The 16,091-nt window shown below is 44.9% G+C and overlaps 1 protein-coding gene and 1 pseudogene across 10 annotated transcripts in view; both read left to right on the top strand.

Moving 5' to 3' along the window:
- Positions 1 to 16,091, top strand: part of ALPK1 (alpha kinase 1) — a 157,508-nt gene that overhangs the window by 49,338 nt on the left and 92,079 nt on the right. The window lies entirely within an intron of this gene.
- LOC100461717 (regulator of telomere elongation helicase 1-like) lies at positions 6,131 to 14,156 on the top strand (annotated as a pseudogene).

Consider the following 16,091-nt stretch of genomic DNA (forward strand, 5'->3'; position numbering starts at 1 on the left):
GTATTTACTTTTTAAACTTCCTACCAGCAAAAATAATCTTTCACTTAAAGTAATTAAAATGTTTATTGTAATGGGAAAAGTCCACTGTGCTCATAAATAATGACCCCACTTCTCAGCTGACTACACTGGGGCCTCCTGGGAGGAGATGTATTTGCTTCCTGTCAGAATTAATCTATAAATGCAATCACCACTTAGACCTCATCAGTTCTTTTCTTCCCCTTCATTGGTCCCTCTGGACTTACATCGTAGCTCGAATAAGGTCAAATTAGGATACTTTTTCCCCGGGAAAAATACAGCATTGGCTGTTTCAGTGTTTTAAAGTTTGAGAATCAAGCCTAAGAGTCATGTCTTTAAATAAACTACATATACATTTCTGTCATAGAATCAACATTCTGTTAAAATAATGATTTCTGCTTGTCAGTATGATGATCAGTTTCTTCCCCACAAAAAGCAGGACACAGAGTGGTCTCATGTAAAACCACAGTGGCTTTAAAAGCTTATGTCTAACTTCTGGCACGTAATCTTAATGAGTTGCTATTTGAACTTTGACAAATCACTGAACTTTTGACTTAATCTTCAAATGGGAAGCATATTCCCTGCTACCTTCCTCACTGTAATCTTATAAAAGTCATATCATCAACCTGGTTCCATTTTCTTTGTCAAGATCTAATAATAAATACCTTTTCTTCTAAGTAGTATAACAGTAGGAAGGATGGAATGAATTCTCCAACCTTCCTATATTTAAGTAAACTCATCCTGTGGGTCAGAATGTTGCTTTGGAATTTTTTACAAGTTGAATTATATAATTATGTTTACTTCTCGAATGAAGTTGTTTCTGTGGGTTGAAAATATCTCTTCTGTTTCTCTGGTAACCTTCCAAATACCAAATATGTATACAACGGATATTCAGTAAATGCTTAAATACCATTGAGAAGTTTACAGATACAGTGCATCTTATTTGATGCATTAAACTTCTAAGTTAGCTATGAAAGCCAAGCTTTAAGGAAAGAGCAGGAAGCAAGCAATTATTTTTTGCCAGTAATAGACTGTGTAGAATTAATATGTTTCACTTGCCTATTTCGATTTACTCATTTTTTAAAAATTTCCTGTATCACACTGTTAGCTCTATACTGGCAAATATTCCTTCATTAGCTAAAAGCAAAGAATAGAATTAACACTAAGTCTCAGATCGCCATCCTCCTTATTAGAGAAAGGAGAAAATGAGAGTTCTTCCGCTTGAAGAGCTACCAAAGAAAGTAAGTAGAGTGGTTCAAAAACAATAATCATCCCCTAAGCCAGGTGATTGGTGTTCTGAGCACATTTGCTCTGCAACTGAGCCACATTTCACTCAGTCACATAACTCTTACAGAAAAAGTATAGAATCCTGAAAGTCTAAAACTGTGCTCATTTTCCAAATCAGCCTGGTGAAATCTAGTTCTTGATTCTCAAATTCAGAATTTCAGTTTTAAGTTTAAGGGCCTTAAAACTGCAAGTTATAGAGTGAATAGAAGAAGGCCTGGTTTTCTAATCAAGTCTGTTGGTCTCTGAAGGCTAGCTACGCCAAGGCCTCTGTGCTTTGCACACGCCATGAGGTGCTTAGGTGCCGTGTCAAGAGGTAAGTCAACAAAAAATGAAATGTTCTATCTTTTCTTTGCAGACACATTTTGGGTTTGTTCTCCTTAAGATCAGGCAGGACTAGTATAATCCTGCTGTCGACTGCTTGTCTTACAGAGTCCTTTGCTGCTGGCCTGTACTTAGTTGTCACTCTATGAATAGCTTGGCGTGTGGGTGTTTGCTGCCTTTGCGCCTGCAAATGTGCGGACATCCAGGCAGTTCTCCGTTACCATCTCCCTGCTACTTGAGGACATGCAAGTCCTATTTGTTCCCAAGCCAGTAGGAGGCTCCCTGCCAAGACCCATCGGCTGCTGGTGACATGCACACGCTGTGTGAATCACACAGACACATGGTGGACTTTCATTATGTCAGCCCAGGAGTGTGGTCTGCCAATCCCCAGGCCAGAGGCCCACCCCCAGGCCAGAGGCCCACCCCCAAGCGCCTTTGACATTTTAAGTATAAAATAAATAAAGAGCTTTGTGTGTGTCTTGGAGCGAAGGAGAAGATGAGGGGCTGTGGGTGTTTCTGTCTGATCTGTAATCCGATGGAGGCTCTTCTTTCCTCTCAGCCACTTCAGGGCGCACTTCTCTGACACCTCAGACAGAGGCAGGCTGAGTGCCTGGAGGCAAACAGCTGATTAAACCAAGTTGGCTGGATGTGGTTTTTGTTTTGTTTTTTGTCTTGTTTTAAGCAAATGAAATTCACATCTTTTTCCCTGAAAAAGTCTAATAAGTGGTCATAACATTTCAATTATTGAACAGAATTTCTATTCATTAATTGAATATGGATCCAGATAATTATCTAGGAGATAATCCCAGCGGCAAAAACTGCAACTTTTGCATCAACCTAATATTATGTGGCTTTATACTGGAAAAATATCAGGAACCTGAAGACTTCGCATAGTCAAGCAATTTTATTTCTCAAAAACCTAAATGGTAATGAAGTCAACAAGGAAACCAAATCCAGAGTAAACTAGAAGAGATTGGATGACCTGTTAAAAAATAAAATTTTATTTCTTGAAAACTTTATTGATAGCAATAACTGATACCTATGAAGCACTTACTATATGCTAGGCAATTTTTTTTGTGTTTTACGTATGTTAATTCAGTTGATGCTTATAAAATTGTGAGACTGATCCTATTATTACCGCCCTCCCCCCTTTTTTTTGAGACAGAGTTTTGTTCTGTCACCCAGGCTAGAGTGCAGAGGTGCAATCTCGGCTCACTGCAACTTCCATCTCCCAGGTTCAAGCGATTCTCCTGCCTTAGCCTCCCGAGTAGCTGGGACTACAGGCATGTACCACCACGCCTGGCTAATAGTTTGTATTTTTAGTAGAGACAGGTTTCACCGTGTTAGCCAGGATGGTCTTGATTTCCTGACCTCGTGATCCGCCTGCCTCGGCCTCCCAAAGTGCTGGGATTACAGGCGTGAGCCACCACACCTGGCCTACATTTTAATTTTTAAAAAAAACTCTTAAGCTTTTTTGTGAGCAGAAATTCTCAAGTATCTAAGCATGGTACTTTAGGCTCCAGAAGAAATTCACTATTACAGTGTCCTAGTAGCCCAGACATATAAGAAAACTGAGACATGATTTGCCTAAAGCTATTCAGCTAGTAAGTAGCAGAAATTTAAATCTAGGAAGCCTCACTGCAAAGTGCATGTGCTTAACTTGGCTGTTTATTGATAATCAAGACAGTGAAACCACAATTCTTCATCTCAACATCTTCATTTTTCTGCTCCTGTTATTTCAGAGCCCCCGCATCCCATTTCTCCAAGACAGATTGCTCCTTTGTGGGCTATCTCTAACTTCAAAACTACATAGTTCTATGCAAAATAAATTAACTTTCCTGGCTGTGAAAATTATAAATACAGATTTTAAAATACTCTGTTGCAAAACGATCCTTAATCCGCACATTTCCTGGCCTCATCAAAATAATGCAATGCTTCACAGCCCTGCCAATTTTATATTACAATATGCTTCACGCTGTTTTCATGTCCGTATCACGCCAACATCGGGACCCTCCCTCCTCCTACTCCATCCCTGGAGAGATGCAGCAGTTTTGACATTCTGACTCTTTTGGTATAAACAGCGCATTTCCGTTGCCTCACCCACTGTAGCACAGACTAAATGGTCAAGGCTACTCCATTTCTTCTTCTGAAGATAAACTATTTCTCTTCAGCCAAAATTACTCTTGCTGAGTTTTTCTCCAGACCTCTGGTACCATTTAGTGGAAGGCAAAGTGATCATGCATTTTCAGGACAAGTCAGGACTCTGAACTCTTATCCTGATCTTCTCTGTCATAGCTTTTGGAAGTCATTCAGCTTACTCCAGCCTCTTCACCTCCATGGCTCAAATTCTTTACCTAGAATATAGGTGGACACTATCTGCCTCTCAGAGAATACATCTCAAGTTGAAGGCTCTTTAAAGTTTATGAAATATTTTTTCCTACTTTATGACTGCCTCCTAGTATCATGATAGTTCTGGATTTGGGGACATATGGGGTGAGTCTATGTGAGCGTTCTCTCATTTGGGGTGTAGAACTGCCAAGAAAACTTTCCTGGAAGTACCATTTTGAAGTCATCAGTGCAGGAGCCTGGAGCCAGGACCAGATGGCAGGCTTGACTCACCTTGACCTGAGATGTCGCTCTTCCAGCTATGTGGGCCAGGCTAATAGTTCGTCAGATGTCACCATGGCTGATGGAGTGGGTAACTGTAGCCAGAAAGTATGAGCGGCAGCCTCTGCAGTGATGGCCTTTTCTTTTTCCTAATTTTTCTTCTTCAGGCCAGGAGGTAACCCATTCATGACCCGGAACACTCTCATTGCACTTCCTTGAGAAGTCAAGTTTGGTAAACACGTTCAGCTGCAGTGAACTGGACAGAGGAGGGTGGGACACAAAGGCAAAAGAGATAGAGGGAAGGGACAGCTTTGGCATCCAATTTCCCATTTTAATAAGGTGTTGTCCTCAGACTGTACGTGTTGATATGAAAGTGACATAGCAAAGACCTTCATTTTCACTTATAGAATTTCCTAAAATATACTTTGCTTTAAAAAAAAAAAATCAGACACTTCTTTTTTTTCATTTGTTTTTTTACAGAGTCTTGCTCTGTCACCCAGGCTGGAGTGCAGTGGCACGATCTCGGCTCACTGCAGCTTCTGCCTCCCGGGTTCAAGCAATTCTAATGCTTCAGCCTCCCGAGTAACTGAGATTACAAGCACGCGCCACCATGCCCAGCTAATTTTTGTATTTTTAGTAGAGATGGGGATTTGCCATGTTGGCCAGGCTGATCTCGAACTTCTGACTTCAGGTGATCTGCCCGCCTCAACCTCCCAAACTGTTGGGATTACAGATGTGAGCCGCTGTGCCCAGTCTTTTATTTCATTTTCTATGTAAATAGAATGAAAAGATAAGTTGAATTTCCTGACATTCTAGTGTTTCTCAAACTAATAGTTCAAACTGCTTATATATAATCAATTATCTCGATAGACTATGCTCACCATGGATCCCCAACATAAGATGAGGATCTCCTCCTCACAGTCTTTGTTCATGTCATTCTCCAACTAGAATTCTTTTACTCACTTCTCCATCCAGCAATTCCAAATCCTATTCCCTCTAGAATTTCCTGTGCAAGTGCCTCTCCCTGCTCTGAAAGGATATATCTTTTATCACCTCTCAATGGAGCCCCCGGTTCCAACCCTAAAAGCAGTAAATGATATTCATTACCTATCCAATACTTCCAGGCTTGGATTTTCTTTTATTCTTTTTAATATTTTCATCAAATGCGGAACAACTATCAAGAATTTATAAAATAGATGTGATATACATGGAACATGATGAATACCCAAAGACCAAGCCATCGATTTAAATAGAAAAACATACCATTTGCTTTGAAGTCTCCTCCATATGCTTCCTTTACATCTTCTTCCTGCTCCCTTCAAAAAATCCACAATTCTGAGTTTTAGTTAATCATTACTTTTCTTTGTAATTTTACTATATACAGTCATCCTTTGGTATCCATGGGAGATTGGTTCCAGGATCTCCAGGATACCAAAATTCTTGGATGCTCAAGTCTCTGATATTATAGAAAATGGCATAATATTTGTATATAACCTACACATATTCTTACCCATATACTTTAAATAATCTCTAGGTTACTTGTAATACCTAATACAATGTAAATGCTATGTAAATAGTTGTTATATTGTATTGGTTTTTATTTGTATTATTTTCATTGTGTTTTTCTAAATATTTTGATCCACAGGTGGTTGAATTCATAAATGTGAAACACGCAGATACAAAAGGCCAACTGTATATTTGTATCCTGTAACAATATATTGTTTCGTTATAATGTTTGTAAATTTTACCCATGGATTCCTCTGTGACTGCTTTTTATATTTCTAAGATTTACCCATGTTGTTATATGTAACCATAAGTTATTCGTTTATTTTTTCCCAATGTATGAATGTACTTCAATTTCCTTTCTTTCTTTCTTCCTTTCTTTCTCTCTCTCTCTTTCTCTCTTTCTCTCTTCTTTTTCTTCTTCCTTTCCTTTCCTTGTTTTTTTTTTGAGATAGGGTCTCACTCTGTCACCCAGGCTGAACTGGACTGCAGTGGTGCAATCTCAGCTCATTGCAACCTCTGCCTCCCAGGCTCAAGACATCCTCCTACCTCAGCCTCCTGAATAGCTGGGACCACAGGCGCATGCCACCACACCTGGTTAATTTTTGTATTTTTTGTAAAGATGCAATTTTTCCATGTTATTCGGGCTGGTCTTGAACTCCTGGGCTCAAGCGATCTGCCTGCCTCAGCCTCCCAAAGTGCTGGGATTACAGGTGTGATCACCGAGCCTGGCCATACTTCACTTTTCTAATCCACTCTCCCCATGAAGGACATATGGTTTGTTTCCTTTTGCTTGTTTGCTATTACAAACTGTGTCACTATAAAGATTCTTATACATAGCCCCTAGACACAGATACAAGAATTTCTCTAAATTAGAGTATATACTTAAGAGTGGACACTGGGTCAGTGAGTGTGCATCTTTGATTTTACTGGATAATGCCAAACTGTAGGTTCCAATAATGGTGACTTGGAGTAACTAACACTGACTGTTCTTGACGATTGTTATTATCCAGTTACTTTTTTTTCAATCAAGAAGTTTTGAAGGGGCTGGGCGTGGTAGCTCACACCTATAATCTCAGCACTTTGGGAGGCCGAGCCAGGTGGATCACCTAAGGTCAGGAGTTCAAGACCAGCCTGGCCAACATGGCAAAACCCTGTCTCTACTAAAAACACAAAAACTTAGCCAGGCTTGGTGGCGCAGGCCTGTAATCCCAGCTACTTGGGAAGTTGAAGCAGGATAATTGCTTGAACCTGGGAGACGAAGGTTTCAGTGAGCCAAGATTGCACCACTGTACTCCAACCTGAGCTACAGAGTGAGACTCTGTCTGAAAAAAATTAAAAAATAAATAAATAAATAAGTTGTGCAGGGTTTCCCATTGTGGTTTGAACTTGTATTTCCTGATTACTAATGAGGTTGGACACTTTTCATATGTTTATTAGCCATTCACATTTCTTCTCCTGTGAAGTGTCTGTTCAAGTCTTTTGTCTATTCTTTTCCTACTATGTGGTTGGTCTTTTTCTCATTGATTTACAGAAATTCTTTATATATTCAGGGTAGAAATCTTTTGTCAGCTACCAAAGCTACAAATACTGTCTCCCAGTTTGTGATTTTTCTTTCCACTTTTTTTATGCTGTCATTTTACTAATCAGAAGTTTATCCTTAATTACAATATTTTCCCTTATGATTTGCTTGTTTTTTTGCAAGCAATTAAAAATTTTTTTCCTAATGAAAGGTATTCTCTATTAGATATTCTCTTTTACACATTGTGTAGTTTTGTCTTTCACATTTAAGTTTTTAACTAACATGGATTTAAAATAAATAAATAACCAGTTAGCTCAATGCCGTATATTGAGTTCTATAATAAATCAAGTTCCCGTATATATGTAAGGTCAATTTTTCTTTTACCGTTTTTTGTTTTGTTTTTGTTTTTGTTTTTTGTTTTCAGACAGAGTCTTACTCTATCAGCCAGGGGCTGGAGTGTAATGGCATAATCTTGGCTCACTGCTGCCTCCGCCTCCCAGGTTCAAGTGAATCTCAAGCCTCAGCCTCCCAAGTAGCTAGGATTACAAGCATGAGCCACCACACCCACCTAACTTTTGTGTTTTTAGTAGAGATGGGGTTTCACCATGTTGTCCAGGCTGGTCTCGAACTCCTGGCCTCAAGTGATCCACCCACTTCCGCCTCCCAAAGTGCTGGGATTACAGGCATGAGCCACCATGCCTGGACTGTAATGTCAATTTTTCTGAGTGCCAATAATTTTTGCATCATTTAATTATATACTAAGTTATTAATTATTGACATTTGGTATAACACTGTGCTCTCCTCATTATTTTTCATCAGGAATGTCTTTATTATTCTTGAACTGTTTTTCCCTACAAATTTTAAAATCACCTTTTTAGGTTACACACAAAGACACACAGACACAAACAGAACTGTTGAGATTTTGACTGGAGTTGCATTAAAGTTACAGACTAATTTGAATGTTGAGTTTTCCAGACCACAAACATAGAGTATCTCCTCATGTCTTCCCATGAGGTAAATGTTATAATTTTTTCTCTGGAAGTCTTGTGCACATATTAGAATTATTCTCAGATATTTCATGTATATTATTTTTATACCTTACATATTTTGTACCATTGTAAATGGTGTATTTTTATTAAATTTCATTTTCTAAGCATTTGTTGCAAATTTAAGATATTTTGCCTAAGGTTAGATTTATTGGGTTGTTGAACGATTTGTAAAATTTTGTTAGTAAAATTATATGTTTCAAGTCTGCGTTGCTGTCAACCAGTGCTGGATGCTGGGGACTCAGGGACGCCCGCCCGGACCAGTGGGGGAGACAGCGACCTGAGCAGAAGCTGGACCAAGCGGGAGAGGAAGGAGGAGGAGGTCAGGGCTCTCAGGAACCAAGTTCTGGGCAAGGGGCAGCCGTTCTCAAATTTTCAGGAAAGCTGTCGGCTCACATTCGGGAAGTAAAAAGAGGCCTCTGGGGAGGAGGCCCATGCAGCTATCCAGGAAATGGTGGTGGCTGGGCCTAGGGAGGTGGCAGTGGAATGGAGACCCTGGTCGGGGATGACATCAAGGGAGGAGACGGGCGGGACCCCAGATTTCTGCCTGTGGGCGATGGAAGTGAGGTTCACTGGGCAGGGAAGCTGGACACAGAACACGCAAAGGGCTGCATAGACCTCTAGAGGCCAAAGAGCAGGCGGACCCCCTCCGTGGGGTAACAGTTTCCGCCCGGAGCACAAAGCAGAGGACCGGAAGTGGGGGCAGAAGTGCACCGCGCTCAACAGCAACTGCGCGCCTCAGTCCGCAAAGTCTGAACTGCCTGACAAAGGGGGACCCGGTGGCAGCGCTCGACTGGAGTCGGTTGAGGTCCTGAGGTCCCTCGGTTCTGGAAGGCTCGCCGAGGAGACAAGAGAGGAGTCTGTGCCATAGGGATCCTAGAAGAGAACAGCGTTGTGTCCCAGTGCGCATGCTCGCATCACTTACCAAGAGCGGCTGAGAGCCTGAGATGTTTGGAGTGTTTTTTTCTCACAGACCCGAATAGCCTGCCCCTCAGCCACCCTCTGTGCCCTCCTGAGAACAGGCTGATATGCCCAAGGTAGTCCTGAATGGTGTGACCGTAGACTTCCCTTTCCAGCCCTACAAATGCCAACAGGAGTACATGACCAAGGTCCTGGAATGTCTGCAGAAGAAAGTGAATGGCATCCTGGAGAGCCCCATGGGCACAGGGAAGACGCTGTGCCTCCTGTGCACCACCCTGGCCTGGCGAGAACACCTCCAAGACACCATCTTTGCCTGCAATTTTGCCGATAGGGTGCAAGGGGAGCTTCTCTCAGATCAGGCCTTTGTCATCCTGGGGCAATGCTGCTGCTGCTGATGGAGACCCCATAGCTTGCTACACGGACATCCCAAAGATCATTTATGCATTTAGGATCCACTCGCAACTCACACAGGTCATCAACGAACTTCGGAACACCTCCTACCGGCCTAAGGTGTGTGTGCTGGGCTCCCGGGAGCAGCTGCGCATCCACCCTGAGGTGAAGAAGCAGGAGAGTAACCACATGAAGATCCACTTGTGCCGCAAGAAAATGGCAAGTCGCTCTGTCATTTCTACAACAATGTAGAAGAGAAAAGCCTGGAGCAGGAGCTAGCCAGCCCCATCCTGGACATCGAGGACTTGGTCAAGAGGGGAAGCAAGCACGGGGTATGCCCTTATTACCTGTCCCGGAACCTGAAGCAGCAAGCCGACATCGTCTTCATCCCATACAGTTACTTGTTGGATGCCAAGAGCCGCAGAGCACACAACATTGACCTGAAGGGGACGGTCGTGATCTTTGATGAAACTCACAAGGTGGAGAAGATGTGTGAAGGATTGGTATCCTTTGACCTGACCCCCCATGACCCGAGTTCAGGACTGGACGTCATAGACCAGGTGCTGGAGGAGCAGATCAAGGTGGCACAGCAGGGTGAGCCCCACCCGGAGTTCAGCGCGGACCCCACCAGCTGAGGGCTGAACATGGAGCTGGAAGACATTGCAAAGCTGAAGATGATCCTGCTTTGCCTGGAAGGAGCCATCGATGCTGTTGAGCTGCCTGGGGATGACAGCGGTGTCACCAAGCCAGGGAGCTACATCTTTGAGCTGTTTGCTGAAGCCCAGATCACGTTTCAGACCAATGGCTGCATCCTGGACTCACTGGACCAGATCATCCAGTATCTGGCAGGATGTGCTGGAGTGTTCGCCAACACGGCCGGACTGCAGAAGCTGGCAGATATCATCCAGATTGTGTTCAGTTTAGGCCCCTTCGAGGGTGGCCCTGGTTCCCTGGCAGGGCTGGGGGCCTATAAAGTGCACATCCATCCTGATGCCAGTCACCAGAGGGTGGCTCAGCCATCTGATGCCTGGAGCACCACTGCAGCAGAAAGCGAGGGAAGGTGCTGAAGCTACTGGTGCTTCAGTCCTGGCCACAGCATGTGCGAGCTGGTCTGTCAGGGCATCTGCTTTATCATCCTCACCGGTGGCACACTGGCCCTGGGGTCCTCCTTTGCCCTGGAGTTGCAGATCCCTTTCCCAGTCTGCCTGGAGAACCCACACATCATCACAAGCACCAGATCTGGGTGGGGATCATCCCCAGAGGCCCGACAGAGCCCAGTTGAGCTCCACGTTTGACAGACGGTTTTCCGAGGAGTGCTCGTCCTCCTTGGGGAAGGCTCTGGGCAACATCGCCCGCATGGTGCCCTATGGGCTCCTGATCTTCTTCCCTTCCTATCCCATCATGGAAAAGAGCCTGGAGTTCTGGCAGGCCCGCTACTTGGCTAGGAAGATGGAGGCGCTGAGGCCGCTGTTTGTGGAGCCCAGGAGTAAAGCCAGGTTCTCTGAGACCATCGGTGCTTACTAAGTGAGGATTGCCTCCCCCGGGTCTACTGGCGCCACCTTCCTGGCGGTATGCCAGGGAAAGACCAGCAAGGGGCTGGACTTCTCAGACACTAATGGCTGTAGTGTGATCATCACGGGCCTCCGTAGCCCCCATGCATGGACTCCCTGGTTGTCCTCAAGATGCAGTTCCTGGACGAGATGAAGGGCCAGGTTGGGGCTGGGGGCCAGTTCCTCTCTGGGCAGGCATCCAGGGCTGTGAACCAGGCCATCGGGCAAGTGATCCGGCACTGCCAGGACTATGGGGCTGTCTTCCTCTGTGACCACAGGGTCGCCTTTGCAGACGCCAGAGCCCAGCTGCACTCCTGGGTGCGTCCCCACGTCAGGGTGTACAACTTCGCCCATGTCGTCCAAGACGTAGCCCAGTTCTTCTGTGTTGCTGAGCGAACTATGCCAGCACTGGCCCCCCGGGCTGCAGCACCCAGTTTGCTTGAGGCAGAAGATGCTGTCAGGGTGACTAAGTCACCTGGCCCCCTCCTCTCCACCAGGAAAGCTAAGAGTCTCGACCTGCACATCCTTAGCCTGAAGCAGAGGCTCTCAGGGTCACCAGCTGCTGGGGACCCCGAGGGCAGCCTGTATATGGAGCATGAGCAGGAGCCAGACCCTGCCCGGCAGAGGCCCTGGGGGCTGCTGGCTGCCTTGGAGCACAGCGAACAGTGGGCTGGGGGGCCCCGGCAAGGAGCAGGCCCACAGGTTATCCACCCTGTCTCTCCCATCTAAGAGGCTGGCAGAGGAGCCGCGAGGAAGGAGAAAGAAGATCCAGCTGATCAGCCACTCGGAGGAGCCTGTGGCTGTTGCACAGGTGAACAGGGCCAAGCTCTTCATGGTGGCCGTGAAGTAGGAGCTGAGCCAAGCCAACTTTGCCACCTTCACCCAGGCCCTGCAGGACTACAAGGGTTCCAGTGACTTTGCTGCCCTGGCAACCTGTCTCGGCCTCCACTTTGCTGACAACCCCAAGAAGCACAGCCAGCTCCAGGGCTTCTACCAGTTTGTACAGCCCCACCACAAGCGGCAGTTTGAGGAGGTCTGTATACAGCTAACAGGACAAGGCTGTGGCTATCGCCCGAACACAGCATTCCCCGAAGGCAGCAGGCACAGCCAGCCCTGGACCCCACTGGAAGGACAGCGCCGGATCCCAGGCTGACCCTGTCCAAGGCTGTGGCCCAGCAGCTGGACCCCAGAGAGCACCTCAACCAGGGCAGGCCCCACCTGTCCCCCAGGCCACCCCCCACAGGAGACCCTGGCAGCCACGCACAGTGGGGGTCCAGAGCACCCAGAGCAGGGAAGCAGGGCCAGCATGCCATGAGCGCCTACCTGGCAGATGCCTGCAGGGCCCTGGAGTCTACAGGCTGTAGCCAGCTCTTGGCAGTGCTGACAGCCTACAAGCAGGATGACGACCTGGACAAGGTGCTGGCCCTACTGGCTGCCCTGACCACTGCAAAGCCTGAGAACTTCCCCCTGCTGCGGAGGTTCAGCATGATTGTGCATCCATACCACAAGCAGCACTTCTTGCAGACATGCACAGACCTGGCCAGCCAGCCCAACCCAGGCATGGAGCCGCCAGGACCCCAAGAGGAGAGCCTTGCCACACCTCCTGTGCTCACCCACGGGGCTTCCCAACCAGACCCCTCATGGTGCAAGAAGCCTGGGAACACCCAGAGCAAGATCTCATCATTCCTTAGACAGAGGCCAGCAGGGGCCTTGGGGGAGGATGGTGTGGCTGCAGGGCGAAGCCAGTCCCCTGGACCTTCCCACGGGTGTGCAGTATCTGAGTGGGGCCTCTAGTACATGCCCAGCCTGCACACTGTCTCCAGGAAACAGAGCATCACGCAGGTCTTCTGGCCAGAGCCCCACGCAGGTCTTCTGGCCAGAGCCCCAGTGAATGCCCAATGTGGCTTGATCACCTGCCTGTCCAGCTCTGGTGGGCCAAGAACTCACCCAACAGAATAGGCCAGAGAACACTTAAAATCTACTCTTAGCAATTTGCAAGCATACAATATAATTATTTTCAATAACTATAGTTATTAACTATAGTCATCAGATACAACAGACCTCTTGAGTTCATTTCTCCTCTCTAACTGAAATTTTGTATCCTTTGACCAACTTCTCCCCAGGCCCTGACCCCATCCCTGCATCTTCTAGTAACCCCCATGCTGCCCTATGTTTCTATGAATTCAGCATTTTTAGATTTCACAAATATGTGAGATTATATGTTGTCTTTCTGTATCTGTCTTATTTCATTTAATATAACATCCTCCAGGATCATCCATGTTGTTGCAAATGACAGGATTTCCTTCTATTTTAAGGCTGAATAATATTCCATTGTGTATATATATATGACATTTTCTTTATCCATTTATCCTTGTTGGAAATTTAGGTTGGTTCTATATCTTGGGTATTGTGAATAATGCTGCCATGAATATGGGAGTGCAGAAATCTCTTCAATACATTGTTATTGCTGTAGCTTTATATTAAGTACAATGTTTTTTTTTTTTTGTATGGAAATTTAAGTTGGTTCCGTATCTTGGCTATTGTGAATAATGCTGCAATGAATATGGGAGTGCAGAAATCTCTTCAATACATTGTTATTGTTGTAGCTTTATATTAAATACAATTAATGTTTGCTTAGATTTTGCCAATAATCTACAAGTTTTTTGCTGATTAGTTCTGCTTGATGCTCAAGCCCTTGATCAGTGATCTTTCTTCTCTCTAAAGTACATACTTAAGAAATTTGTTTAGTGAGGATCTATTGATGTTTCTTTTAAAATACTTTTATTTTGCAGGTTTTCTCCCCCAGCATATGAAAGATACCCTTTTGCTGTCTTCTTGTTTACATTTTTGCTTTTAAGTAACCAACTGTATGTAAATCCATTTTTGTTTCTTTGAAAGTAATTTGTCTTTTCTCTCTAGCTGCTTTAAAGATCTTCTATGTCTTTGGTGTTCCATGGCTTCATTATGGTATTTTTATATATGGATATTTATTTGTTATTTATCCTGCTTAGGGATCCTGAATATTTTGGTTACCGTTGGCCCTTCCTATTCTCAAATTGCACATCCACAGACTCAACCAACCATGGATTGAAAATATTTGAAAAAAGAGATAAGCAGAAAATGGTGGATAGGAGGCAGGACTGACTTGCAGCTCTCACTCAGATGGACAGAACAGCATGCAGAGACCCACATTTGTGAACTTTTACTCCAAGAACCACCGCAGAACATACCAGGAAAGCTGAGACAATCCACACACCCTTTGAAGGAGGTGGATTGCCGCTGCAGGCTCTGTGGGACAGCCGAGGAACTGTGAGTCAGGTTGCTTTCTCAGTTGGGAGGCTTGTAACCTGTGACAAGTTCTCAGCCCTGCTCACTGGCTGCCTGGAAATAAACCTGGTGCTATTGGGGGGAGAGGCACAGTGGAAGTGAGACTGGCCTTTAAGGCTGTAGGCTGCCTGGAAGCCGGGTGAGGCCTGTGGCTGCTGGCCTTTCCCCACTTCTCTGGCAACCTGTATGTGTAATGCAGCAAAGACAGACTTAATCCCCCTGGGAGCATAACTCCATTGGCCTGGGAACAAGACCCCCATCCCCCACAGCAGCTGCAGCAAGCCGGGGCCAAGGAGAGTCTGAGCTTAGACACGCCTAACCCTGCCCCCATTTAATGACCTTTTACTAACTTCTCTGGTAGGAAGGACAAAGGACATACTCTCTTGGGAGCTCTATGGCTCCACCCACTGCCTGACTCTAGGGCAAGCTTGTATCCTCCCTATACAACCACAGTTGATGCACTCTTGAAAGTGCCACCTCCTGGCTGGAGGCCAACAAACACAAAACCGGTGCACTAAACAAAAACACAAGCAAGGACTTTCACTGAGTCCACTTCATTCTCCTGCTACCTCCACTGGAGTAGGTGCTGGTATCCATCGCTGAGAAGCCTGAAGATGGATCACATCACAGGACTCCTTGCAGACACTCCCCAGTACCAACCTGGAGCCCAGTAGCTCTGCTGGGTGGCTAAATCAAGAAGAGCAATAACAATCACTGCAGTCTGGCTCTCAGGAAGCCTCATTCCTAGGGGAAGGGGGAGAGCCTCACATCAAGGGAGCACCTATGGGACAAAAGAACCTGAACAGCAGATCTGAGTCCTAGATCCTCCCTGTGACATAGTCTAACCAAATGAGAAATAACCAGACAAACAATTCTGATAATATGACAAAACAAGATTTTTTATCACCCCCAAAAGGTCACACTAGCTCACGAGCAATGGATCCAAACCAAGATAAAATCTCTGAGTTGCCAGAAAAAGAATTCAGAAGGTCGATTATTAAGCCAATCAAGGAGGCACCAGAGAAAGGTGAAGTCCAGCTTAAGGAAATCAAAAAAATGATACAAGATATTAATGGAAAAATCTCCAGTGAAATAGCATAAATAAAAAACAACCACAACTTCTGGAAATCAAGGACACACTTAGAGAAATGTAAAATGCACTGGAAAGTCTCAGCAACAGAATCGAACTAGTAGAAGAAACAACTTCAGAGCTCAAACACAAGGCTTTCAAATTAAACCAATCTGACAGACAAAGAAAAAAGAATTAAAAAAAAAAGTGAACAGAGCCTCCAAGAAGTCTGGGATAATGTTAAAGGACTAAACCTACAAATAATTGGTATTCCCAAGGAAGAAGAGAAATCTAAAAGTTTGGAAAACACATTTAAGGGAATAATCAAGAAAAAGTTCCCTGTCCTTGCTAGAGATCTAGATATTCAAATACAAGAAGCTCAAAGAACACCTGGGAAATTTATTGCAAAAAGATAATCACCTAGGCACATAGTCATCAGGTTTTCTAAAGCCAAGACGAAGGAAAGAATCTTAAGAGCCGTGAGGCAAAAGCATCAGGTAATCTATTAAGGAAAACTTATCAGATTAACAGCA

Source organism: Pongo abelii, chromosome 3 (genome assembly GCF_028885655.2).
Source record: "Pongo abelii isolate AG06213 chromosome 3, NHGRI_mPonAbe1-v2.0_pri, whole genome shotgun sequence".
NCBI classification, from domain to species: domain Eukaryota; kingdom Metazoa; phylum Chordata; class Mammalia; order Primates; family Hominidae; genus Pongo; species Pongo abelii.